The sequence below is a fragment of the Carlito syrichta genome, unplaced genomic scaffold (assembly GCF_000164805.1).
Source record: "Carlito syrichta isolate Samal-C Ts95f unplaced genomic scaffold, Tarsius_syrichta-2.0.1 Scaffold91558, whole genome shotgun sequence".
In the NCBI taxonomy this organism is placed as follows: Eukaryota; Metazoa; Chordata; class Mammalia; order Primates; family Tarsiidae; genus Carlito; species Carlito syrichta.
This window is the reverse complement of record NW_007035654.1, coordinates 58,481-84,958: the sequence shown is the minus strand read 5'-3', so window position 1 is coordinate 84,958 and position 26,478 is coordinate 58,481. Positions and strand designations below refer to the sequence as shown.

At 38.7% G+C, this 26,478-nt stretch overlaps 1 pseudogene; it reads left to right on the top strand.

Moving 5' to 3' along the window:
- Positions 1-23,081: 23,081 nt before the first annotated feature.
- Positions 23,082-23,407, top strand: LOC103261667 (annotated as a pseudogene).
- Positions 23,408-26,478: the final 3,071 nt, after the last annotated feature.

Sequence of the window (26,478 nt, the reverse complement as noted above, 5' to 3'; positions counted from 1 at the left end):
TATCTCAACATTAATAAAGGCCAGTATGATAAACACACAACTACATCATACTGAATGAGGAAAAGCTAAAAGCCTTTTCTCTAAGAACTGGAATAAAACAAGAATGCCTACTTTTACCATTCTCATTCAGTGTGGTAATGGAAGTTCTAGCCATAGCATTTAAACAAGAGAAAGAGAAAAAAACGGCATTCAAATTAGAAAAGGGGAAGTCAAACTGTCCCTCTTTGAAGATGACACTATCTTATATATAGTAAAACCTAAAGACTCCACCAAAATATTTTGAACTAGTAACAAATTCAGTAAGGTTGCAGAATACAAAGTCAACATTAAAAAATCAGTAGCATTTCTATATACCAACAATGAACTAGCTGAAAAAGAAATCAATCCCATTTATAATAGCTACAAAAAATACCTAGGAACAAATTTAACCAAGGAAGTGAAAGATCTTTGCAAGTAAAAGTACAAAATTCTGATGAAATAAGTTGAAGAGGATACAAACAAATGGAAAGACATCTCATACTCCTGGATTGGAAGAATTAATATTGTTAGAATGACCATACAGCCCAAAGAAATCTATAAAATCAATGTAATCTCCATCAAAATAACAATGACATTCTTCACAGAAATAGTAAAAACAAAGCTGAAATTCATATAGATGAATGACCCAAAAGACCTCGAATAGCCAAAGCAATACTGAACTAAAAAGGACAAAGCTGGAGGCCTCACACTACCTGACTTCGAAATATACAAAAATCATGATTGTTTTGACACATCTCATACAACATGCAACAGTGACCAGCACATCACACACAACATGCACTTAGTTATGAATGCATCTCATACTTGTTAACAGTTACAGATACATTTCATACAAGTCCTCATAACATGTGCAACAGTAATACACATTACAAAAACAAACAAAACAAAACAAAAACCTAAAATATACTACAAATCGATAGTAACCAAAACAGCACCCTATTGGTATAAAAACAGACACATAGACCAATGGAATAGAATAGAGAACTCAGAAATAAATCCATGTAGTTACAGTCACCTGCTTTTTGACAAAGACACCAAGAACACATTGGGAAAGAACACTCTCTTCAGTAAATAGTTCTGGGAAAACTGGATATCCATGTGCAGAGGAATGAAACTAGACCCTTATTTCTCACTATACACAAAAATCAAATAAAAATGGATTGAAGCCTTAAATAGAGGACCTGAAACTATGAAACTACCAAAATAAAACATTGGGGAAATGCTCTAGGACATTGGTCTGCATGAAGATTTTTTTGTGTGTATGTGTGTGTGTAGGACCTCAAAAGTACAGGCAACAGAAGCAAAAGGAGACAAATGGGATTATAACAAGATAAAAACTTCTGTACAACAACCAATTAAGTGAAGAGACAGCCTGTTGAATGGGAAAAAAGATTTGCAAACTATTCATTCAACAAGGGCCAAATATTCAACAGCAAGAAAAAAAATTCCATTAAAAAGTGGACAAAGGATCTGAATAGATATTTCTTAAACGAAGTCATATAAATGGCCAAGAAATATATTAAAAAACACTCAGCATCACTAATCATCAGGGAAATGCAAATTGAAACCCTAATAGGGTATCACCTCTTCCCCAGTTAACAATGGCTGTTATAAAAAGACAAAAAATAACACATGCTGGTGAGAATACAGAGAAAAGATAACTCTTATACATTATTGGTGGGAATGTAAATTTAGTGCAACCTCTATGGAAAACAGTATGGATGTTTCTTGAAAAGCTGAAACTAGAACTACCATATAATCTAGCAATCCCACTACTGGGTATTTATCCAAAGAAAAGAAAATCAGTATGCCAAAAGGATGTCAGCACACCCATATTTATTGCAGCACTATTCACAATAGCCAAGACATGAAATCAACCCAAGTGTCCATCAGTGACTGAATGGACAAAAAATGTGATATACATACAGTCATCTGCTTTTTAACAAAGGCACCAAGAACTGCATCAACCTACAATGGAGTATAATTTATTCAATAAAGAAATGAACTCCAGTCATTTGCAGTAACATGAATGGAACTGGAGGTCATAATGTTAAGTGAAATAAGCCAAGCACGGAAAGACAAATATTGCATGTTCTCATCATATGTGTGAGCTAAAGTTGATCTCCTGGATGTAGAGAGGTTAGTTAATGGGTACAAACTTAGGTAGAAGGAATAAGTTCTAGTGTTTGATAACACATAGGGTAACTATAGTTAACAATAATTTATTGTAGATTTCAAAATAACTGGAAGAGGAGATTTGAAATATTCCCAACACAAAGAAAGGATAAATGTTTGAAGTGATGGGTATCCCAATTACCCTGATTTTATCTTATATATTGTATACTCGCATCAAAATACACAGGTATCCCATAATATGCAATTATTATATATCAATGAAAAGATAAAATACAAATAAAGGAAAAATGAAGAATAGCAACCACAAATACATTGGGGAGTGGGAGAAGTAGAGGAAGATACTGTTTTGAATGAACAGTTCCTATGAGGTTTATAGAAGGAATGATTCTCAGTAGACATTACCTATGGATATCACAGAGTTGAAGTCAAAGAACCATGTAAAAATGACTTAAAATCAGACCAGGATAGCAATTCTGGCTTTACCACTTGGAAGTTCTATGACCTTAAACAAAATTAGTTTCTCACTAATAAAGCAAAGGTAACCTACTTTGTGTCATAAGAATTACATTAACTGATGATTTATATATGAAAGAGCTTTGTCTCCTTATAAACCACTCCAAAACATGATTTCAATTTTGAGGTTAGGCAGCCTGGTAGATTTTTCTTCAGGTCTTGACTGGGATCCCTTACGTGACTGCATTATCTAATGGCTCATCTAGGGCTGGAGTGTCCAACATGAGTTCACTCATATGTTTGGTCATAGATGCTGGCTGATGGCTGCGATGCCTTGGTTCTCCTCCACATGGTCTCTCATCCTGCAATGGACTAGACTAGGTTTCTCTGTAGCATGATTGTCCCAGGGTTCCAAGAGCAAAAACAGAAGCGGCAAGGTTTCTTCAGGGAAAGCTTCCAGAACTTGCACACCATTATTTCTGACACAATCTTTGATCCAAAGAAATCACAAAGCCAGATCAGAAACAAGAGTATCATGTCCTATTGCAAAAGGGCTGGAAAAAGGGAAGGGATTATTGGGCCCATTATTATAATTATTTCTCGTGCCTACTGACATGTGGACTTTCTCAGTCTTTCCCCTTCCTGCTTCTTTGCCTTATCTTAATCTAATAAAGATAATATTGTTTTTGCCTTTTCAGTTTCATCTATTCCCTATCCTTTAAGATGACTTCAGGTTTTCTAGTCTGACTCTCTGAGTGTTTGCTATTTAGAGTTAAGAGAATGGTTAGAGAGAACCATTTTTAAAAAAAAGGAAGAAAGGGGGAAGCAAAAGAAAAATCCAGTGTCTATCTCAGTGGTGGTGGTGGGTGGTGGGTGTTCAGAGCTTTGGAGAGTGGGGAGTCAGAGAGATGCTCCAGAGCTGTAGAAGGCATGTGAGAACAGAGAGGAGAAGAACAAGAATTCGCAGGAGTGTTATTTAAACGTGCAAGTAAAAAATATAATTATTTTAAAATTTCTTTTGACTGCTGGTTTGTACTTCTTTGGATGTGATTTTGCCTGGAGATCGGGTCATACTGTGTCTTAGAATTTATTATTGGGTAAATTATGCAAAATACCTCTTCGGTATATAAGATACGGTGGGTACTCAGTCAATGATACATGCTCTAATGATCATAATGATATCTGGCTACTGCATCCCTATTTTTTAGGCTAAATATGATAGGTCTGCCTTCAGGCTCCCAGGTACATCTTTCCTTCATTCTCATCCACCCCTCATGGTGAGATATTACTTTTGCAAGACCCAAAGTAAAAATCTGAGGCATTGCTGCCAGATATTAATGCAGGTATGGCACCAAGAAGTAATTCCATTTTTCCCCCTTCTCCATGCATCATTTAAGGCCATAGATCCTGAGGAAACTGTCAAAAATACAAGCAGCACTGGCAGGGAGAAAATTCACTGGCATAGATTGCTGGGACTGCAGAACCACTCAGGTCCTGTTCTTGCCATCAGGAGTACAGGAATTTCCAAAGTCCCTGATCTCATATTTCTCCATATTCCTTAGAGTGGGATCCTCCCTTGCATTTTTCTACTTTGACAATGATATTTCCAGTCATTTTGGGGCCATGTAAAACACACTTTAAAAGCTCCCAAAAGTGAACATTTTTCTTCTTTGCAAATGAACATTTTAATAGGAGTTTTTCTAATTTTACTTATTTTTTTCTCTTTATCACTGTGGGAAATTATTTTACATAGCTATTTATTTCCTCATTTATTTTCTGTCTTTCCATTAGAATGTAAGCACCATGACGTCTGACACTTTATCTGTTTTGTTTGCTATTTAATTGGCAGCATTAAGAAAAGTACCTGGCATGCCGGGCGAGGTGACTCACGCCTATAATCCCAACACTTTGGGAGGCCAAGATGAGAGGATTTCCTGAGTCCATAAGTTTGAGACCAACCTGGGCAACTTGGTGAGACCTCATCTCTACAATAAATCAAGAAAAATTAACTGGGCATGATGGTGCATGCTTATAGTTCCAGTCACTTGGAAGGCTGAGGCAGAACGATTGCCTGACCCTAGCAGGTCGAGGCTGTGGTGGCCATGAGCGTGCCATTGTCCTCCAGCCTTGGTAACAGAGTGAGAATCCCACTCAAAATAAATAAATAAATAAATAAATAAATAGAAATACCTGGCACAATCAATAGGTGTTGAAAGCATTAATGAATAAATAAGTGAGTGAATTTTACCTCTGATCTTTTTTCTTAACGTGGAGACTATATTGCTACCCTAAAGTATGGTCAGAACATAATGGACTAGATAAATCTCCAGAACATCATAAACTTGGAAAACAGGGAAATAAAAGTTAAGCATCAAGGTCAATTTATAATGGCAGAGCAAAAAGTGCAAAATCATCTTAAAAAGAAAGACTGGTTTTAAAGCCTGAAGGACTCTATATAGCATGATTGAAAGAATACGGTCAGTCAGAAAAGGCCCATTATGGAAATAAAATTAAAAGACAACTAGAGAGGCCATTTCCACCCCCAGTAGGGGAGAAGCAATTCTGGCTGTTAAACTTGAGCGTTGTATTTCCACTGAGGGCTCTCCCTATTGTAAGAAGTAGTCCTGAGGGTCTTCCAACTGAAGGCTGCTGAGGCCTTAACACATCCATCTGATCTTGAATTCCTGCTCACCAAGCTATCTTCCCGTGGTACCTTAGTTTCCCATCTGGGTTTGCTTTCTGGGAGAAAGTGTGCTGGTCATAACTACCAGAGGCCTCTGGGCCCTACCGCTGTTATACTTCTTTTTGTAATAAAACCAATTAGAAGCCAGGCTCGGTGGCTCAGCCTGTAATCCCGCGCCTTTGGGAGGCTGAGGTGAGTGGATTGCCTGAGCCCGCGGGTTCGGGACCCGCCTGGGCAGCGAGACCTCATCTCTACAATAAATTAAAAAAAAAAAAAAATCAGCCGGGCGTGGTAGCGCATGCCTTTAATTCCGGCTACTCGGAAGGCTGAGGTGGAAGGATCGCTGGAGCCCAGCAGGCAAGGCTGCGGTGGCCGGAAGCGGCCGCTTCACTCCAGTCTGGGCGACCGAGTGAGACTCCAACTCAAAAAAAAAACAAAAACAAAAAAACAAAACTAATTAGAGTTTCACTGTTGTACATCATTTTTGTTATCTTGGCTAATGGGAGTCTAACCTTGAGCGTCAGACCCATTCTCAGCACGCTGGCATTTATGGTTTTGAGCCTGCACAGCCACAGGTCAGACCTACATTTTGCATAGATCACAGTAATGGATGCCCCCGTGAAGGTTCCAGTCATCATCTTCTCTTAGAGCCCGCATGACTTTGCAATGTGTCACTTCCTCTTGATTCAGACATTTTTAGGAAAAATTGAAATGGCCTTTGTAACAAACATATTGCATGAACACTGCTCATCTAGAAAGATATTCCCATACTCTGGTTAGGCCATCATTGCTCCAACCATTTCTCATCTCTTCTTTGGTAACACCCTTCAAGGTCATGTGTGGTAATCTGTCCTAATACTTTAAGTTCAAGCACTGAACTTGTGCCTTATGGGGGCGGAGGGTTAGTTCCTGAGGGACGATGCTACTTAGCAGGAGACATTGGACCTAACACCCACAATGTGAGCACCCAGCTTGGTTAACTATCAACTCACCTGACGTGGTTTCAAATGATACATGGTTGATTCCAGAGGTTAAATCTGCAACCAAAGATCAAAATTTTTCCACCACTCAAGACATTTTAATGAATCTATCTCCATCTCGTGGGGACATTTTCTCTCTAATAAATTAATTTTTCCACAATGACAGCATCATTAAAATAGGTTTATGACTTATCCTCATGTAGTGACAACTTTTAAGGGGCCTAATAATTCAGATATATAACTCCTAGGATCTTTGTTGAAGACAGCTTTCCTCAAAAGCTCTTTTTTATAAATTCATTTTTAACTCAATTGTTGGACAGTTTTACTATGAATGTTAGCATTTTCCACTCCCAAGCCTATTCTATTTTTGCTTACACGTGTGAAAAGAGGGTGTTTTATCTTCTAAAATCTTCCTTTTAATATTCAAAAACCATTTTAAAGTTTTTGAAGGGTGAACATAGAGACAAGACTATTGAGAAGAATTCACACAGTGGCTCTCAACTCTGGCTACACATTAAAATCACCTAGAGCTGCTTTAAAAATATCTGCCTAGGTCCAGTCCCAGAACAATTAAGTCAGAATCTCTGGGGCTGTTTCCCTAGGTGATTGCGACACACAGTCATAATTCATGTAAACCATTGAATTATAAATTCTGGCTAAGGGACTCTAAGCTCTTCTAGGCTCCATAGGACATGGTCAAAAAGCTCTGAAAATCCAGTTGTAGCTATTGCTTTTTTAAAACAATTTTTAATTAATTTATTCTATTTTATTTATTTATTTTATTTTATTATAAAGATGTGGGGTACAAGTCAGGATTAAGTACACAAAGTAATGTACGTGCAGGTAAAGTTTGGGCCTCCAACTGGTCCTCCTTTCCCCTGCTTTAGGGTACCTATGTGTTGTTATGCGCCCCCTCACTTCCTCCCTCCCCTGGCATTGTCCCACGACTGCCGATCTCTCCCTTGTGCTATTGTGATTAATATTCAGGTCCCACTTATGAGTGAGAACACGGAGTATTCAGTTTGTTTCTGTAATAGATCGCTAAGAATGATTGTCTCTAGTTCCATCCAATTTCCTGAGAGGTCCATGATTTTGTCCTTCTTTATGGCTAACAAAAGTTGTATATATTCATTGTGTGCTACTTGATGTTTTGAAATATACACACATTGTGGAATAGCTAAATCAGTCTAATTAACATATGCATTACCTCATATGCTTGTCATTTATTTTTGGTGAGAGCACTTAAATCTGTTCTTTTAGCAATGTTCAAGAATACTACACTTTGTTATCAACTGTAGCCAGCATATTGTACAACAGAGCTCTTGAAATTATTTCTCCTATCTGAAACTTTGTATCCTTTGACTAACATCTCCCCACCCCACACCCCTTCCCTAGCCTCTGGAAACCACCATTCTACTCTGCTTCTGTGCAAACAGTTTTTTTAGATTCCACTTATGAGTGAGAGCATGCGGTGTTTGTCTTTCTGTATCTGGCTTATTTCACTGAACTTGATGTCCTCTGGGTTCATCCATGTTGTTGAAAATGACAAAATTTTCTTCTTTTCAAAGGCTGTATAGTATTCCATTGTGTATATATACCACATTTTCTTTATCCATTCATCTGTTGATGGACACAGGTTGATTCTATAACTGGGGTATTGTGAATAATGCTACAATGAACATGGGAGTGCAGAGATCTCTTACACATGTTAATTTAATATCTTTGGATATATATCCAGAAATGAGATTGCTGGATCTTATGGTAGTGCTATTTTTAACTTTTTGAGAAACCTCCATAATGTTTTCCATAATGGCTGTACTGACTGACACTCCCACCAACAGTGTGTGCAAAGTTACTTTTCTCCACATCCTCAACCTTGGTTTCTTATAAAATAGAAATTCCCCTTGAATGTTCACCAGTCAGGTGTTTCACTGTCTTGTGTAAGGTGCCCAATCAGTCTTGTTTTCCCAGGACTGAGGGGTTTTCTGGGGGAATGAGATTGTTAGTACTAAAACCAGGAGAGTCCCAGTGAACTAGTATAAGTTGGTTACTCTCTTGGTGGATCACCATAAATGGTTTTGGATCATCTAGACTGGAATAAGGCTGCCACAACCCTGGTTTCTAAACTTCAGCTCTTAGCTTGTGTGCACCTGGAACTCTGAGCTCATCTAGGGTTCCTTCATTTGATGTTATAGACTTTTAAACCTTTAACCCATCCTGTTTTCTCTGCTCAATCATCTAATTACTGTGTAAGGGATTTAATCACAATCTGTTATAAAGGCTTTGAGCATGGCTTTGAGCATTTATAATTAGGAGAGATCTCCTATTTATTTGCACTGGAGCTTGGGTGCATTTCTTTGGGCCTTCCCTCACTGAATTTCCAGTATATGGGGGAAGAGAAAGATGGTACCAATATTTTTTGAAGGCTGGGTGCTTTATATATGTGATCTCAATGAATCCTAATATCAAGCTAATGAAGTTGGTATACGGCTTCTATTGTTTTAGATAGAAAAGCAAATCTCAGAGACATTAAGTAAACTGTGAAGTTCAAACTCAGGACTATATGACTGCAATTCCATGTTCTCTGTACAACGTGAGTTCTTTCAATGCTTAATACAGACAAGTTGGACAGGAAAATTGTAAATTTCCAGTGATTTTTGAGAGGGCAGTGAAAGAGTAAATTAGTAATCACTCATTATTTGTAAAGAAACTCTGAGGCTGATCCTACTTAGGAGAAATCTTTGAGTTACTGCGGTGAACAGTGAATTGCTCTTGATGGGTCACTGTGCTCACAAACTGGGAAGGGGAATATGCAAATAACCAGTATTTTTAACTTCCTATAGTAGAGTAAGTCCTGATAAAGGATGATCTAGATTGTTACAGGAGTCCATAAAAGAGGACTCAGGGATAGTTTCCCAGAGGAAGTGGGTAATTCACTGAAATCTGAAGTATGAGGTGTTTAGTATCATAGTGGGGCTGGGCAGAGAATATTCCAGGCAGACAGACCATCAAGTGTACAGGTCAAAAGAGAATTTGGGGAAATGAAACATGTTCAGTATGTGCCATGTTTTTGTGTTTGAGTAGATGGAAGTAGGGATGGTGGAGGATAATGCTGGGGCAAGACTATGCACAATCATAAGCTGTATAAAATAAACTATAAAGTTTATTATAACAGTAAAAAAGGAACCATTTGTGGGTGTCCAGGAAAGACATCAAAAAATTAGATTTGAGATTTTTTGTTTTGTTTTGTTTTTGTTTTTTTGTTTTTTTTTTGAGTTGGAGTCTCACTCGGTCGCCCAGACTGGAGTGCAGTGGCCGCTCCCGGCCACCGCAGCCTCGACCTGCTGGGCTCCGGCGATCCTTCCTCCTCAGCCTTCTGAGTAGCCGGAATTACAGGCATGTGCTACCACGCCCGGCTGATTTTTTGATTTATTGTAGAGATGAGGTCTCGCTGCCCAGGCGGGTCTCGAACCCACGGCTCAGGCAATCCTCTCACCTCAGCCTCCCAAAGGCGCGGGATTACAGGCTGAGCCACCGAGCCTGGCAGATTTGAGATTTTAAAAGTTATCCTGTGACTGGGTACAGTGGCTCACGCTTGTAATCCCAGTACTTTAGGAGGCAGAGGCAGGAGGAGAACTTGAGCTACTCTTTGGGAGCCCAGTAGTAGGGGGCTGTGATGAGCTGTGATTGTGCACTCCAGCCTCAGCAACAGAGTGAGACCACCAACAGTATGCAAAGATCTGCACTGAGTCTAAAGTGTTTCCATAGGAATATTCATTCAATGCATTTGATATAGGGGGGACAAATGCCTGGTTTCTCTCCTTAGCTTTTCCATCCTGTAAACTGGATTTTTCCTGTATGTTTAATGAGCCATTTTGTGTTTATAGTTCTCAACAGTTGATTAAGCATGGGTAGATTGTAATGTGTTGATGTAAGCTGTTTCTAAGTCTTAAAAGATTTTTCCTGAGAAATATTTCCTCAACCAAAAAATAAAAAAATTAAAAAGAGGCTATTCAATTGTCGGGACAATTGACTATCCATATGGAAGACAATCAAATTAGACATCTAACTAATGCCATATATCAAAATAAATTTCAGAGGGACTCAAGTGTTAAATGAATAAAGTCGTACCATAAAAGTTATAGAAGAAAATGAAAAGAGATTATTTATAACCTAGGACTGGAGAGGCCTTCCCACACAAGATGCAAACTCAGACGCTGTAACGAAAAGATTGATAGACTTGATTACTTGTACGAGGATGCTAATTACAGCATTGTTTATAATGGTGAAAAATGAGATGCAATCTAAAGTTTCTTTAGTGGAGAACTATTTAAATACATCACTGAACACTTACATCACAAAGGAGTAATAAAGCCTCCTAGCTAAAAGTAGGCATTCTGATGTCAGGCTACCTGGGACTGAATCTCATCACCATTATTTATTTACTGTGTTTTTGGAAAAATTACTAAAATTATGAAACTCCGTCAATTTTTTTCCTCAATTAAATAGACGTAATTTTGTTTATCTCATTGGGTCATTGTGAGAATTAAGTGAATTGATAGTGTAAAATACTTTGGATAGATCTTGACATTGTTATCTCCAGGTAATTATTAGTTATTGCTATAATGTAGTACTTAAAAAAAATGGTGGGCTCATGTGCAATAATTTAGTACAAGTTCAGACACACTATTAAGAGAACTGGTTTCAGGACAATGTTTGGAGTCTGATTCCATTTGAATAAAAAATGTTCGTATTTACATAGGCGCATATGAAAACAAATAGAGGAGAAGATTATAGAATAGGATCACCCACCGAATTGTGAATGGTTGTTATCTCTGGAGGGCAGTAGGAGTGTTTGGACGGGAATATTCTCATTTTACACAGTATATAGTAATTTTGTATTGCTTCAGTCTTTTACAGAGAAAATGAGGTTATACACTCTTTGTTGAGAAATAAGGGAAGGAAGGAAAGAAGGAAGGAGGAAAGAAGGAAGTAAGACAGGAGAGAGGGAAGGAAAATGTCTTTAACATCCTCTGCTGCCAAGATAAGATAATATTCATAGTATAGGGGCACAACACTCATTGCGGGGGGGGGCACACCACCCCCTTTCCTTCTGATATGCAATACTTGGTCTTAGAAACATGACTTCAGGCACAGGATCTGGAGGGAAGAAGAAAATAAATAGAAATGAGTAGTCCAAAACCTATAGTATGAACAAACTTCAGGGTGAATGTAAAAATCAAATATAGTCAGCTAACACAAAACTGAGGCATTAACTTAAATGGAATATTGTGAATCAAGAATCAATTCTCCTTTTTCAATCAGACCATTAGTACTCTTCTTAAATCTTCTTTCCAGATTTGTGCATTCTTGAAGCAAGAAGAGATTTCTCATAAATTTTCAGGCTGAAAGAGAACATCGAGATGAGTGTGTGTATATGTGTGGTTTTTAAAAAGTCATCCTGGGCCGGGCTCGGTGGCTCAGCCTGTAATCCCGCACTTTGGGAGGCGAGGTGAGTGGATTGCCTGAACCTGCAGGTTCGAGACCCGCCTGGGCAACTTGGCAAGACCTCCTCTCTACAATAAATCAAAAATCAGCTGGGCGTGGTAGCGCGCACCGGTGATTCCGGTACTCGGAAGACTGAGGCGGAAGGATCGCCGGAGCCCAGCAGGTGGAGGCTGCGGTGGCTGGGAGCGGCCACTGCACTCCAGTCTGGGCGTCGGAGTGAAACTCCAGCTCAAAAAAAAAAAAAAAAAAAGTCATCCTGATGTACAGATACAACTAATAGCAGAATAAGCATCCCATTAAGAGGATGTGTAATAAGCTATATGCAAGAGGCTGTAAAATGGATATGTTAAACTACTTAAGAAATAAATGAAATATAAATTACTAAGTGAACAGGGCACTGCAAAATAATTTTTTAAAAACTATAACTTTTGAAGTGAAAAACTAAGCGAATGGATGAGACATTAATCACAGCTGACAAGAAGATTAGTGAACTGGAAGATACACATGAGGAGATCCCTCTGAATGCAGCATAGGGAAATAGGTAGAACATTTGAGAGATAAGTTAAGAGAAATAAAAGATAGTATAAGAAGTTTTTTTCAGCATTAATCTATTAAAAATTCCAGAAGGAAAGAATAAGGTAAATGTGGGGGAAGTAATATAAAAAAGATAATGACTGAAAATTTTCCAGAACTGAAGAAAATAGTCCTGTGATTAAAGAATTATAACAAGACCTGAACAGAATAAATTTAAACACTTCCAGACTTAGATATATCATAGAGAAACTGTAGGACCTCTAAACATAAAACTTAAAAAAAATTATATATGTATAGATTTTTATGTAAACATACATTTTTAGTTGTTTAGGGCAAATGCCTTGGAGTGAGATTGTTAGGACATACAGTAATGATATGCTTAATTTTATAACCAATGGTTAAACTGATTTCCAGAGAAAGTGTACCATTTTGCAAACCCACCAGATGTTCTGCATCCTCATTAGCACTTGGTACTGTCATCATTTTTATTTAGTCATTTTAATAGGTGTTTAGTAAAATCTAATCATGGTTTGATTTCTATTTTCCTACTGACTGGATATTCAATATCTTTCACTTAAATTGAGATATATTTCACATAACAAAATCCACTCTTTTGAAGCATTCAGTTCAATGACCTTTTTTGTATGTCCACAGGATTCTACTGCCATCATTACCATCTAAATCCAAAATATTTTCATTACTCTTAGAAGAAAACTCAAACCCATCTCCCCTTCCCTCTGGCTCTTGGCAACCACTAATCTGCTTTCTGTCCCCATGTATTTGTCTGTTTTGAATAATTCATTAAAATGAAATAATACAATACGTGACCGTCTGCATCTGGCTCCTGTCACTTAGTGTATTTTCAAGGTTAACTCATGCTGTACCATGATTCAGTACGTCATCATTTTTCTATGGCTGATATAATACATTGTATGGATAAATCACTTTATGTTTTCATTTGTCTGATGGACATTTGGGCTGTTACCACTTTTTGTGTACTATGAACAGAGTTGCTATAAATTCTTGTGTACAAGATTTTACGCATACTTATGTCTTATGAATGTACATCTATGAGTGGAATAACTGGGTCCTATGATAACTCCAGTTTAACTTTTGAGGAACTGCTGAATTGTTTGCCAAAGTGGTTGCACCATTTTTCATTCCAACCAGCAATGCATGAGAATTCCAATTTCTTCACATCCTCGCCAACACTTGTTATTCTCCTCACACCTCTTTAAAAAAATTATAGTCATTCTAATGAGTATAAAGTAGAATCTCATTGCAAGTTTGATTTTCATTTCTCTGATGATTGACAATGTCAAGCATCTTTTTATGTGCTTGGTGGCCTTTTGTATATTATCTATGGAGAAATATCTATTCAAATCTTTGTCCATTTTAAAATTAGGTTGTCTTTTTATTATTGAGTGTAGTCATTCTTTACATATTCCAGATGTGAGTTTCTTATTAGAGATATAATTTGCAAATATTTTCTTTCATTCTATACATTGAGTTTCTACTTTCTTGGTGGTATCATTTGAAGAATAAAAGTTTTAAATATTGATATAGTCAATTATTTATTTTTTCTTTCGTTGTTCTAATTTTGGGTGACATATTGAAGAACACTTTGTCAAAGCCAATGTCATGAAGGTTTATCCTATGCTTTTTTTTTTAGAAGTTTATAGTTTAGCTCTCATATGTAGATCTTCGACCCATTTTGAACTAATTTTTGTCAATGGTGTGAATTAAGGTCCAACATTATTCTTTTACCTACAACCATCTAGTTGTCTCCCCACCGTGTGTTAAGAAGAGTATTATTTCTTCAGTGAATGCTCTTGGAACCCTTGACAAATATTCGTTGACTATAGATGTGTAGATTTATTTCTGGATTCTAATTTCAATCTTATTTATCTATATGTCTTTCCATGTACCAGTACCATACTCTCTTGATTATTGCTGCTTTGTAGTAAGCTTTGAAATTGGAAAGTGTGAATCCTCCTTTCTTGTTATTTTTTTCTGACTATTCTGGGTACTTTCAGCTCCATAAGAAATTTAGAAAGAACTTGCCAATGTCTATAAAAAAAGTCAGCTGGAATTATAATAAGAATTGCTTTGAATCTGGACATCAATTTGATAACACTATTATATAGGATACCTTTACATTTCTTTAGATTTCTTTAACTTTTTTCTTTTAACAATGTTTTGTTGTTTTAGTGTATATGGTTTTCACCTCTTTTGCTAGATGTATTTCTATTTCATTCTTTTTGATGCTATTGCTAATAAAGTTGTTTTCTTAACTTTATTTTTGAATTGTCCATTACCAAATCATTTCATTTGCATTGTTCACTGCAAATATATAGAAAAACAAATTTTCAAATATTGATCTTGGATCCTGCAACATCACTAAACTCATTTATTAGTACGAGTAGGTTTTTCTGTGAATTATCTAGGATTTTACATATATAATATGTCATATGAAAATAGAAATAATTTGACTTCTTCTTTTTCAATATGGATGCCTTTTCTTTTCTTTTTCTTTTTTTTCTTATTCTGAATAGAACCTCCAGTAGTGCTGAGTGGATAGTCTTGCCTTTTTCATGATCTTAGGAAGAAAAGCATCCAGTCTTTTACCATTAAGGTTGATCTTAGCTGTGAATTTTTTATGGATACTCTTTATATCTAAGTTGTGTGTGTGTGTGTGTGTGTGTGTGTGTGTGTTTCTAATGTAAACAATCTTGTGCATTTAATTTCAAATTCCAATAGTTTTTTTACTGTTATATGAAAAAGCAATTGACTTTTACACTTGTATATCCTGTAAACTTACTATCATTGTCTTATTTCATCAACTAGGACTTTCAGTAGGACCTTGAATAAAAGAGGAAAGAGAGGACCTCCTTGTTTTGTTCCTGAATTTAGGGGGGAAATGTCTAGTTTCTCATGATTACATAAAATGTTAACTATAGGTTTTCTGTAAATTTTCTTTATGAAGTTGAGGAAGTTTCCTTCTATTCCTAGTTTGCTGAGAGCTTTTATCATGAATGGGTGTTGGATCTTGTTAATTTTTTTCCTGCATGTATTGATATGGTTATTTGACTTTTCTTCCTTGAATCTTTCTTCTTCTTATACATGATGTGATTAATTACATTAATCAATTTCTAAATGTTGAACTAGCCTTACATGCTTTGAATAAATCCTCTTGGTCATGGTGTATAACTACTGTTATACATTGTTAGATTCAATTTACTAGGATTTTGTTGAGAATTTTAAAATCTATGTTCATAAGAGATATGGGACTTTAGTTTTTCTTCTTGTGATGGTTTTGTCTGGTTTTGATATAAGGGTAACACTGGCCTCATAGAAAAGGTTAGAAAGTGTTCCCACTACTTCTATTTTCTGGAGTGATTGTAGAAAAATAGTACTATTTCTGCCTTAAATATTTAGTAGTCTTCATCAGTGAAACCATCTGGGCCTGATGCTTTCTATTTTGAAGGGTTAATTATTAGTTGTTTTTAAAAAATAGATACAAACCTATCAAGACCATCTATTTCTTTTTGCATGAACTTGGCAGTTTGTGGGTTTCAAGAAATTGTTTCATTTCATCTACACTTTTAAAACTGCAGGTAGAGAGTTGTTCATATATTATTTTATTATTGTTTTATTATCCTTGGGATCAGAGGTGATGTCTCCTCTTTCATTTTTAATATCAACAATTTGTGTGTTCTCCCTTTTTATGTTGGGTAGCCAACATAACACTTTATTGAGCTTTTGAAGAAGCAGATTTGGTTTCATTCTTTTTTCTGTTGATTTCCAGTTTTTAATTTCATTGATGCCTGTTCTAGCCTTTATTTATTTTCTTCTGTTTGCTTTAAGCTCATATTGCTCTTCTTTCCCTAGTCCTAAGGTAGAAGCCTGGATTACTGATTTTGGGTTTTTCTTCTTTTCCGTTCCATGTAGTCAATGCCATAAATTTACCTCCAGCCCTGCTTTCATTGCATCACACACATTTTAATAAATAGCATTTTCATTTAGCTGAAAATATTTTTAAATTTCTCTTGAGACTTCTTCATTTAAAAACACGTTGTTTAATCTCCAAAGTCATGGTTTCAGGCTGTTGGTGTTCAAGAGTACTGTGGAACTGGGATGGGGGCGTGGTTGGTATATAAGGCAACTTAAATACCACAAAGTTCACTATTTTTACTGAGACCCAGTTATGTTATAAAAATAAATTCTCCTCAGATTATTATAAGCCACTAGATAATAACCAGAGTCCTGATAATTTAATTTAGACACAATTTTTCAGTGTTTTTGTATTAATAGCTTTTACGAAGAAGAGAATTTCCAGAGATTCTTACTTTGTCATTTTCACTGTTATCTTTCCTTTCTTTTTCTTTGTTTTGTTTTGTTTTGAATTGGCGTCTCTATCACCCAGACTGGAGTACAGTTGCACAATCATGGCTCACCGCAACCTCGACCTCCAGGGCTCAAGCAATACTTTCTCCTCTGCCTTCCAAGCAGAGGAGCTGGGACTACAGAGGTGTGCCACAATCCCTGGCTAACTTTTAAAAAGCTATTTTTTTTGTAGAAATGGTTCTCACTATGTTGCCCAGGCTGATATCGAACTCCTGGAATCAAGAGATCTCACCTAAACCTCCCACAGAATCATATATTGGTGCACATATAGTTCATGCTTGAAAATTTTTGATAGATCATTCTATCATCATTATCACAATGCAATTATGTCTTCTGAATTTAAAATTTAACTTTTTCTTTTCTATGACCATAAGGCTTTTTTTTTTTTTTTTTGAGTTGGAGTCTCATTCTGTTGCCCAGGCTGGAGTCAAGTGGCATGATCACAGCCACCGCAGCCTCAACCTGCTGGGCTCAGTGTCACCACGCCCAGCTAATATTTTGATTTATTGTAGAGACGAGGTCTTGCCAAGTTACCCAGGCTGGTCTCATACCCCTGAGCTCTGGCAGTCCTCTTGCCTTGGCCTCCCAAAGTGCTGGTATTACAGGCTTGAGCCACCTCTCCTTGCCAGGCTTTTAGTATTAAACAAAGATCTTCTGTATTGAGCTATAACTATAATTATTAGTAGTACTATAATTGATCAAATATAAAAACTTACTTTGAATTTTTATTAATAATTACAGGCATGAATCACATCGTGACATTCTGGTCATTGATAGACCGTGTATATGACAGCGGGCCTGTGAGATCATAAAGGAGCTGAAAAATTAGAATTCCTATGCCTACAATGGTGATATTGCAGCCACTATAATGTAAAGCAATACACTGTGGAGAAACTGGTATAATCAAATCTATGGCACTGCCAATCCTTTAGTAGTATAACACATGCAATTATGCATAGCGCATAGTATTTGATAATAAATGACTGTGTTACTGGTTATGTATTTACTATACTATATTTTTATCATTACTTTAGAATGCATTCCTTTTTATTTATTAAAAAAAGAGTTAACTGTAAAGTGGCCTAAGGCAAGTCCTTTGGGAGGCATTCCAGAAGAAGGCATTGCTATCATAGTAGATGGCAGCTCCCTGTGTATTATTGCTCCTGGAAACCTTCCGCTGGGACCAGATGTGGAGGAGGAAGGTGATAATATTGATGATCCTGGTTCTGTGTAGGCCTATGCTAGGCGTTTGTGTCTTAATTTTAAATAAAAAAATTTTTAATGGAAAGAAGCTTATAGAATAAGAATATAATGAAAATGTTTTTGTGTAGCTGAATAATGTGCTTGTGTTTTAAGCTAAATGTTGTGACAAGAGTCAAAAAATTTTTAAAAAGTTTATTAAGTTAGAAAGTTAACCATAATTAGCTTACTGTAATTTCTTACTGAAGAAAAAACCCCACATTTTTTTCATACATTTAGTGTAGCCCAAGCGTACAGTGTTTGTAAAGTCTGCAATAGTGTACAGGAATGTCCTTCACATTCACTCACCACTCTCTCACGGACTCAACCCTGAGCAACTTCCAGGCCTACAAACTCCATTCATGGGAAGTGCCCTGTACAGGTGAATCATTTTTCATTTTTTAATACCACATTTTTGCTGTACCTTTTTTGTGTTTAGATATGTTTTAAGATACACAAATGTGTTGTGTGGCAATTGCCTACACTCTTCGGCATAGAGACATGCTACCCAGGTTTGCAGCCGGGAGCGGTAGGCTACACCATGTAGTTGAAGTGTTCAGTAGGCTAGACAATCTAGATTTGTGTAAGGACACTCTATGATGCACCCAGTGATGAAACTGACTAAGGATGCATATCACAGAACGTATCCTTGTTGCTATGTGACACATGACTATATTCGATATAAGGAATTTTGATCTAAAATATATTTATTCATGAGAGGAACGAGACTCTTTTCTAATTCTTTCATACATCCCTGTGTGAATATGACTTATTTATGCAAGGAAGTCGAGCCCAGCATTTAATCACTACTCAATTTTTAATAGCTGTAAGCACTGAGAAAACATGTACATGGAAAAAGATACACAGAGATAAACGTTTGCTATGTCACTGTCACTTGATTCTTTGAGTGTCTTTGAGTTATTTGTCAAAAATTGCACAATGATTTATCATGAATATTTTTAATTTTGTTAAAAGCAAAGAATTGGGAACTACCTGTATCCCTTTGTTAGAGTATGATTCACCTTTTCAATTACGAGGAAGTATCCAAAAAAGGTTTTTACAATACTATTAATTATCCATTAATAATCCCAGATATTCTTTCACTTAAAGGCAACTTGTTTAACCAGATATACTTTTAAAAATTGCCAGGAAGATCAAAATATTGTTAATTTCCTTCCACTTTGGCTGAGACAATATTTCTGACACAGTGTTTTTTTGTTATCAAATGGGTGAGAATATATTTTCATCAAAACCTTGGAACTATAAGTTTGGTATTTTTGTTTTGTTTTGTTTTTTGTTTTTTTGAGTTGGAGTCTCACTGTCACCCAGACTGGAGTGCAGTGGCCGCTCCCGGCCACCGCAGCCTCCACCTGCTGGGCTCCAGCGATCCTTCCGCCTCAGCCTTCCGAGTAGCTGGAACTACAGGCACACGCTACCACGCCCGGCTAATTTTTAAAAATTTGTTGTAGAGATGAGGTCTCACCTGCCCAGGCAGGTCTCGAACCCACGGGCTCAGGCAATCCACTCACCTCAGCCTCCCAAAGGCACAGGATTACAGGTTAAGCCACTGAGCCCGACTAAGTTTGTTTTTTAAAATATATGCTAATGCCTTCCATACACTCTAATTGGCAAAGTCAATCCTTGTTGTAAAACCAATCAAATTGTCCTTAGTTTCCGTTAAGAAAGAAATCTGACATTGTTTTTCCAATTCAACCAAATATGTTAATAAGCATTTCAAAGACTATTATAAATACTATTGGAAAAAAACTGTGGAACCTATCTTGTAAGATAGATAATAAAATCAATCAAGTCAGGATTAAAATGATGCAGCACTAATGTAATTTATTCTTCTTACAATGTTAATAAGAACAAGATCATAAATCAATATGCAGCTCCTCCATACTGAATTTGTAATAGGACAATATTATATGTATGTAAAAGAATGTTTATGAAATAAATATGGTAAATACAAATGTGTGCATGTATCAAACATTTGGTTTCTGCTTTGGAGAATAATTAAATAAGAGTCAGAAATAAAGATGAGAAATAACTCTGTTAATTTTATGAAACAGCATGATCAAACTTATAAGGTAATGAAAGTAAATGATATCCAATTGCTGACAACAAATCCATCTGAAAGTTATAATTTTCTCTTGTATTAATAGGAAGTGGAAAACACTAACCCTTTGAATATATGAGGTTCCTCCAGTTTGTAGTGTGATACCATTCCTGGGGCGGGGGGCGGAGACTGGAACCCACATCCTGTGCCACGTGTCTGAGTGAACTCAGAGCTGAGTGGAGGGACCTCAGTACCCGATGGGGGTGGTGCCAGATGCTGTGGACAATGCCTGTGAGTTGCTCTGAGCAAGGGGGTGTAAAGGATGGACCCTGACCCCTAAGGAAAGATGGACCCTTCCCTCCAGAAGCTCCTCACCCACTTCTCTGCATGATTTCCTCCTGCTCCTTGGTAATCTTCCACATACTTTCTTTCCTTAATAATTGCTCTAATTTTTCTGCACTCCACTAACACTGTGCACCTCATTCTGGACTTCTTGAGTCTGGTTTGGGTTTCTAACACCCCTGCAGCTTCAGTGACTGGCCAACGTCCTATGAACTTGGCCCAGAGGCCAGAACCCATTCTTCCCGCCTTCCACCCCTTCCTTCCAGAGAGGGACTCATCTCACCAGAAAGGCTGTCTCCCAGCACATTCAGTGTCTTGGAGGCCTCTCTGCTCCCATCTCCAGAAGGCCGGTGTCCCCCACCCCTGCTGGGATCAGTCCAGCCTCGTGTTCTACATCAGGGTCCTGGGTTAACCCCTCCTGCACCTGTAGATTTATTCTGCTCTCCCGAAGCAAGCACATATCTGCATCCAGAAATGCCTCCTGCGATGGTGGTTTGACTGAGGGATAGAGACACCTATTTCTTTTTTAGGTGTTGTCATGTCCCTGTCTATACCAGATCTCCTCTGTGTTAGACCACTGGGTGGTTTCTAAGGTGTTAGGCAGCTGGGACCCAGTGAGCAATCTCGGAGGGGATTCCTAGTGACCCATGACCCAGCTCTGGAGAATAATTAAGTAAGAGTCAGATATAAAGATGAGAAATAACTCTATTAGTTTTATGAAACAGCATGATCAAACTTTTCTTATAAGGTAATGAAAGCGAACGATATCCAATTGATAACAACGAACCCATCTGAAAGTTGGGGGCTCAGCAGTGGGATGGGGGTACATTAGTGCCTTCAGACAGACCCCACAACTCGCAGCTAGACGACCTGCTCTCTGGGGCCATGTTGACTTTTAGACACTAAGCCACCTGATCACTGATTCTCCCAGTGACCTGCCCCGCCCAGGGTGCCCCAGTCAAGCCTGGTTACTTGCCCTCCCAGTGACTATCTTTTACTTCCATGGAGTACTTGTCCCATCCCTGGGATGGCCCATTTCATCTTTTCTGCTGTTTCTAAAAGACCATAACTTCAGCATGCACGTTTGCTGTCTGTGCAATACTGCAAGAACTGTTGGATCCCTTAGGAGGTCCTCACTTCCGATGTACAGGGCTTTAAACAAATTCCACAGTGTCCCATGGTGTGGGCTTAGAAGCTTCACTGGGAAAGGGAGATCTGACAAAACCTGGATGAGCAAAGAAAAATAAAAGGTGTCCCTTTGTTCCCATGGGCAGGTATGAGGACCCGTATCTTTTTCTCCCACCAGGAGGAGAGGTTGGACTTTCCCAGAGCCTCAGGTACTGACCAGTTTGCAGGCCCAGACAACCCTGTTAAACAGCTGACACACCAAATCCAAATTGCCAGGCTCCAGACATCTGCCTCCACAGGCAAGGCTGCTTTCTTATGCGTGCTCTAAAAATGACCCACTGGTAGGGACAAATCCTCTAGAAGAGGGTAGACATGCTCTGAGTGACCAGAGATTGTCCAGGTCTCAGCCCATAGGAGGCTGGGGTCCTGGCCCCTCATTCCTTGCTGATCCTGGCCTTGTGGATTTTCTCTTCCCCACAGAAACCTATTCCTTAATATGTACCATGTAACACATGGAGTTTATGCAAAATGCAGGGCCTGCAATTCACAATTGCAAAGATGTGGAATCAGCCCAAATGACCATCGACTGATCAGTGGATAATTAAAATGTGATATAACCACATATATGAGAGGGGACCTCCCAGAAAAAACCCTTGAATTTATTTATAAAGTTTGTGTGTTTATTCTTACAAGTTTAGACTTCAGTCACCTTCAAAGTACTCTCTGTTTCTGCAGTACACCGATTGAGACACCTTTTCCACTGCTCAAAGCAGTTTTTGAATTTGTTAATTTTAATCTTAGTGTTTCTGCTACTTTTTGTTTCACCTCTTTCACATCGGCAAAACATTTCCCTTTGAGGACTTTTTTCATCTGGAAAACAAAAAGAAATACCTTGGAGTGAGATCTGGTAAACAGGGAATACTCAGGGCAGTGTGGGCAGGAATGCTGTAAATCACCCATCATGAAATAGGCAAATGTGTTGAAAGAATCTCAAAAAAAAAAAAAAATTCACTGAAGCTGAATGCAACCTCTCACCACAATGCTAACTATTACACTGATGCTGATGTGTTCCTAGAACACTTACCTAGCAGGGGAAGCCTGTACGACAAGTGACCCACCCTCTAAAATATGATTCTGGTGGTTATATATATCACAGAATACCATTCTGAATGAAATAATGTATTTTACAGCAACTTGGATGGAACTGGAGAACATCAAAGTTAACTAACGCGAAAATGGAAAATCAAACACCGCCTGTTCTCACTTATGACAACAGGCATAGAGAATGATATAATGGACACTGGAGACTCAGAAGAGGGAGGTGGGAAAGGGTTGGATGGACGGACAGCCACCTGTCAGGTACTGCTCACAGATTATACGAGGGAGGATCCCAAAGAATGAAATTACTTTTTGGAGGGCTTACCCTCCTTGTAGTACAGGCTTCTTCTTCTACGTAAGGTACAATGTGCACAGGTGGGGGTGGCCGGTACAATTAAAGCCCAGACTATACAATGCATCTATGTAACTAAAAACTATTTGCAAGTTCTAGTGGACTGAGGTATCAGCGGGAGCAGCCGGCTGGCGGGAGGAGCCGTTATGGGACTAGGGCTGCCGATTAAGCCTGATCAAGATGACAAACTCCCAAAAGCATCGAGACTTCGTCAGAGCCCATGGAGGAAAAGCCAGTGGGGAGCCTGGCCGGGATTGGTAAAGTCCTGGGCAAGAAGCTGGAGGAAAGCGGCTTTGACAAGGCCTACGTGGTCCTTGGCCAGTTTCCTGGTGCTAAAGAAAGATGGAGATCTCTTCTGGGAATGGCTGAAGGACACATGTGGCGCCAATGCCAAGCAGTCGCGGGACTGCTTTGGGTGTCTTTGAGAGTGGTGCGACGCCTTCTTGTGATGCTCTCTGGGGAGCCCTCCAGCCCCAGCCCCAGCATTGAGTCTCCAGAGTTTGCAGCCGAGTAGGGACACTTCCCCTGTCCTCTACAAAGGAAAAGATTGCTGTTGTTGTACTCACCTCCGACGTACTCCAGGGTCTTTGGGAGTTTCTCTTCTAACCATTTAAACTTTTTGTGGAATTTTCACTCTTGCATGCATCTCCCTTCCTTCTTCCCCTGCCAGTTTTCTGGTGAAAGTTATGAGCTTTCCTGAGTGGATTCCTGGCCCCTTCCCTTATCCCCATCCTCACCTCCTGTCTGTTTGATACCATTTGGCTCCTTTTTTGGCAAGAATAGTCACTGTCTTTGTAAAGTTTTTTAGCTCAATAAAGTCGGTGTCCTTAAAAAAAAAAAAAACTATTTGCATATCCTAAAGCTATTGAAATAAATAAATAATAAATACTACAACAAAGACAAAATGCAGTGCCTGGCCTTTGGAGTTGTAGCTGCAAACACCCACCCTGCAAGGGAATTGTCTACATTTAAATATGTGGAAGAGGCAGACTTAAGCATTCACTCTATATCCGCTGCATTGTTTTACACAGTTGTCCCTCAAGAGCAATGTGTTCTTTGCCAATAGCCTGGGGATGGGAAAGTGAAGTCGTTAAACAAAAATTTTTATTACTCTCCATACTCCTCTCTACTCTAAATCTCATTCATGGCATCCAACACCGTTACCCTCAGCAGAAAAATAAATAAGCAGGAAGAGCTGAAGCTCTAAGGATCTGGGTACTTGGATGAGTCACCAGGGGCGCTTTCCCCTGCTGGGTACACTGAAGACTTTTGCACCTCTGGGCAATGCCCATCGTAAGAACGAAGATGGGTGAGCTCTTGCCTTTCTTTTCCAAGTGGACAAAGGGTGAGTGAGCAGGGAGCATTCTTGGGCAGATCAGCGTTAGGACAGAGGAGGACACAGAGGTTGAGTATCTAGAGGATGAGTCCCTTCTGTCCTTCCATGTCCAGGTACGCCTTTGAAAGTCTCCACAGACCCCTAGAGGTGTACTTTCCCTACTTTGAGGACCACTGACTGACTGGTCTAGAAATCTAAGATTCCGAGGTGTCAGGCTCAGGCTAGTGTACCTGGGGCCCAGCGTGGAAACCGATAGCCTCCTTGGAATGGTTACCAGAGATGCTGCATTACAGACAGGATTTTCAGGTGATGGAGGTTTTCTTCTCTCCACTGATCTGAACACACAGCCATGGGAGTTAACCAATATTATCTTTTCTGTTAATATTCCTCTCTGTTTATCTTCTTCTGGCCATGTGGTTGCCTGGCAGGTCCTCCAGCACACCAGGCACACTCAATCCGCATGGCCTTTGCACTGGCTGTTCCTTCTGCTGGAAAGTCCTCCAGATAGCTGCAAGGCCGACTCCCTCACCTCCTGTGAGTCTGTTCTCCAGGAGGTCTGCCCTGACTATACTAGTTAAAGTTGCAAAGGCATATTTCTCTCTGCCTCCTGTCCTTTCCTCATGCCCTGACTTATTTTCCCCTGTAGAATTTATCATCTCCTAACACGACTTGATTTACATTTTTATTATGTCTAATTTTACTGTCTTTTTCCACCACCTCTCAGAATTCTTTAGGGCAAGGATCCTTGCCTACTTTGTTCACTGATGTGTACCAAATGTCTAGTAGGGAGCCTGGCGCATCGTTGGTGCTCAGGAAGTGAGTGAATGGATGAACAGACTCACTTGATAGAGAAGACAAGCTCACCTTTCAAAGCTGAGCTGATCTATACAACCTCTCTCTCAAAAAATAGAAAGTGCATCATAGCAACAAATTGCACCTCAGTTCTGAGAAGTGACCAGCTTTTCTCTTTTTCTCCTCCTCCTCTGTTCTTCCTCCTTCTTTCTTTTTCTTTTTTTGTTTTACTTGTTTATCAGCCAGAATAAACCTATGACCTTAATTAACCTCTTTAGTCTCATCTCTGGCTCGTTATGACGTCACCCAGAGTCTGCAAACTGTTTTATAAAGATATGTTTTATAAAGCCCAGAAAGTATTGACTCTCACAGTGTTTTTAGAATGATTGAAAATGCATCTCCAGTCTTTGAAAATTAGGATGGTCAAAGATATGAAAACTTCAAAAAAATCCAATATATCAAAACACCTTCTGTTTTTTGGAAAACCAGGTTTGGCAACATTGGGTCACAGCCCTAGTCAGCAGGATCTCAGCCCCCAGCCGCCCTGTTAGACAGGGCACCATTTCCATCTACTGTGTCCCTGATGCTGATACCGAGATTGGTAGTGCTCCTGTTATGCTGTGGCTCCTTCTATAGCCTGCTTTATTTACTCTGTGATCATACTCACTTGGCTTCTATAGACATTTAAGTTTACAGTTCTTGATTCTAGAAATAATAAAGAGATATTCAGTTCCCGGGATTTGTCTTGGGAGCTTTCTTGTTTCCAGGCCTTTGGCAATGCTGTCTTTCTACCTGGAATACTTATCTTCTCTTCCTCCCTGACCAACTTCTACTTATCAGCTTGGATGTCACTTCCTGTGGGAAACATGCTTCAGTTTTCTTTTCTTTTCTTTTTTGGCATTAAAAACAATTTTTAAAGATGTAGGGTACAATTCAGGATTAGTGGTCATTGTACAGGTAAAATTTGGGCCTCGCTTTGGTTCCCACTTTGCTTGGTTTGAGATCAGGTACGCTTATCGATGTTATGTGCCTCTCACTCCCTCCCCTGGCAGTTTCCTAATAATGGGTTAAGTGCCCTTCCCAAATCCTTTCATCCTACTGTGAAGTCATCCGTGTCTCTCTGTATGATAATTTCTTGTCTTCTCCATTCGATTTAGAGCATTCTTAAGGTAGGAACATGTCTTTTCACCTTAAGTCTAGGGGTTGGCCTAATATAACCCACAGGTGAAACTAACATGCTGCCTGTATGTGTACAGTTCTCACATGTTGGGAGCCAACATCTATAGCTACATGGCTGAGGCCTGTAAAGGCCCATCTGGAAGATCGCCTCTGACATAGGATATCACTTATACCTATAATATTGGCATGTGATTAGTGACCAGTGTGCATACA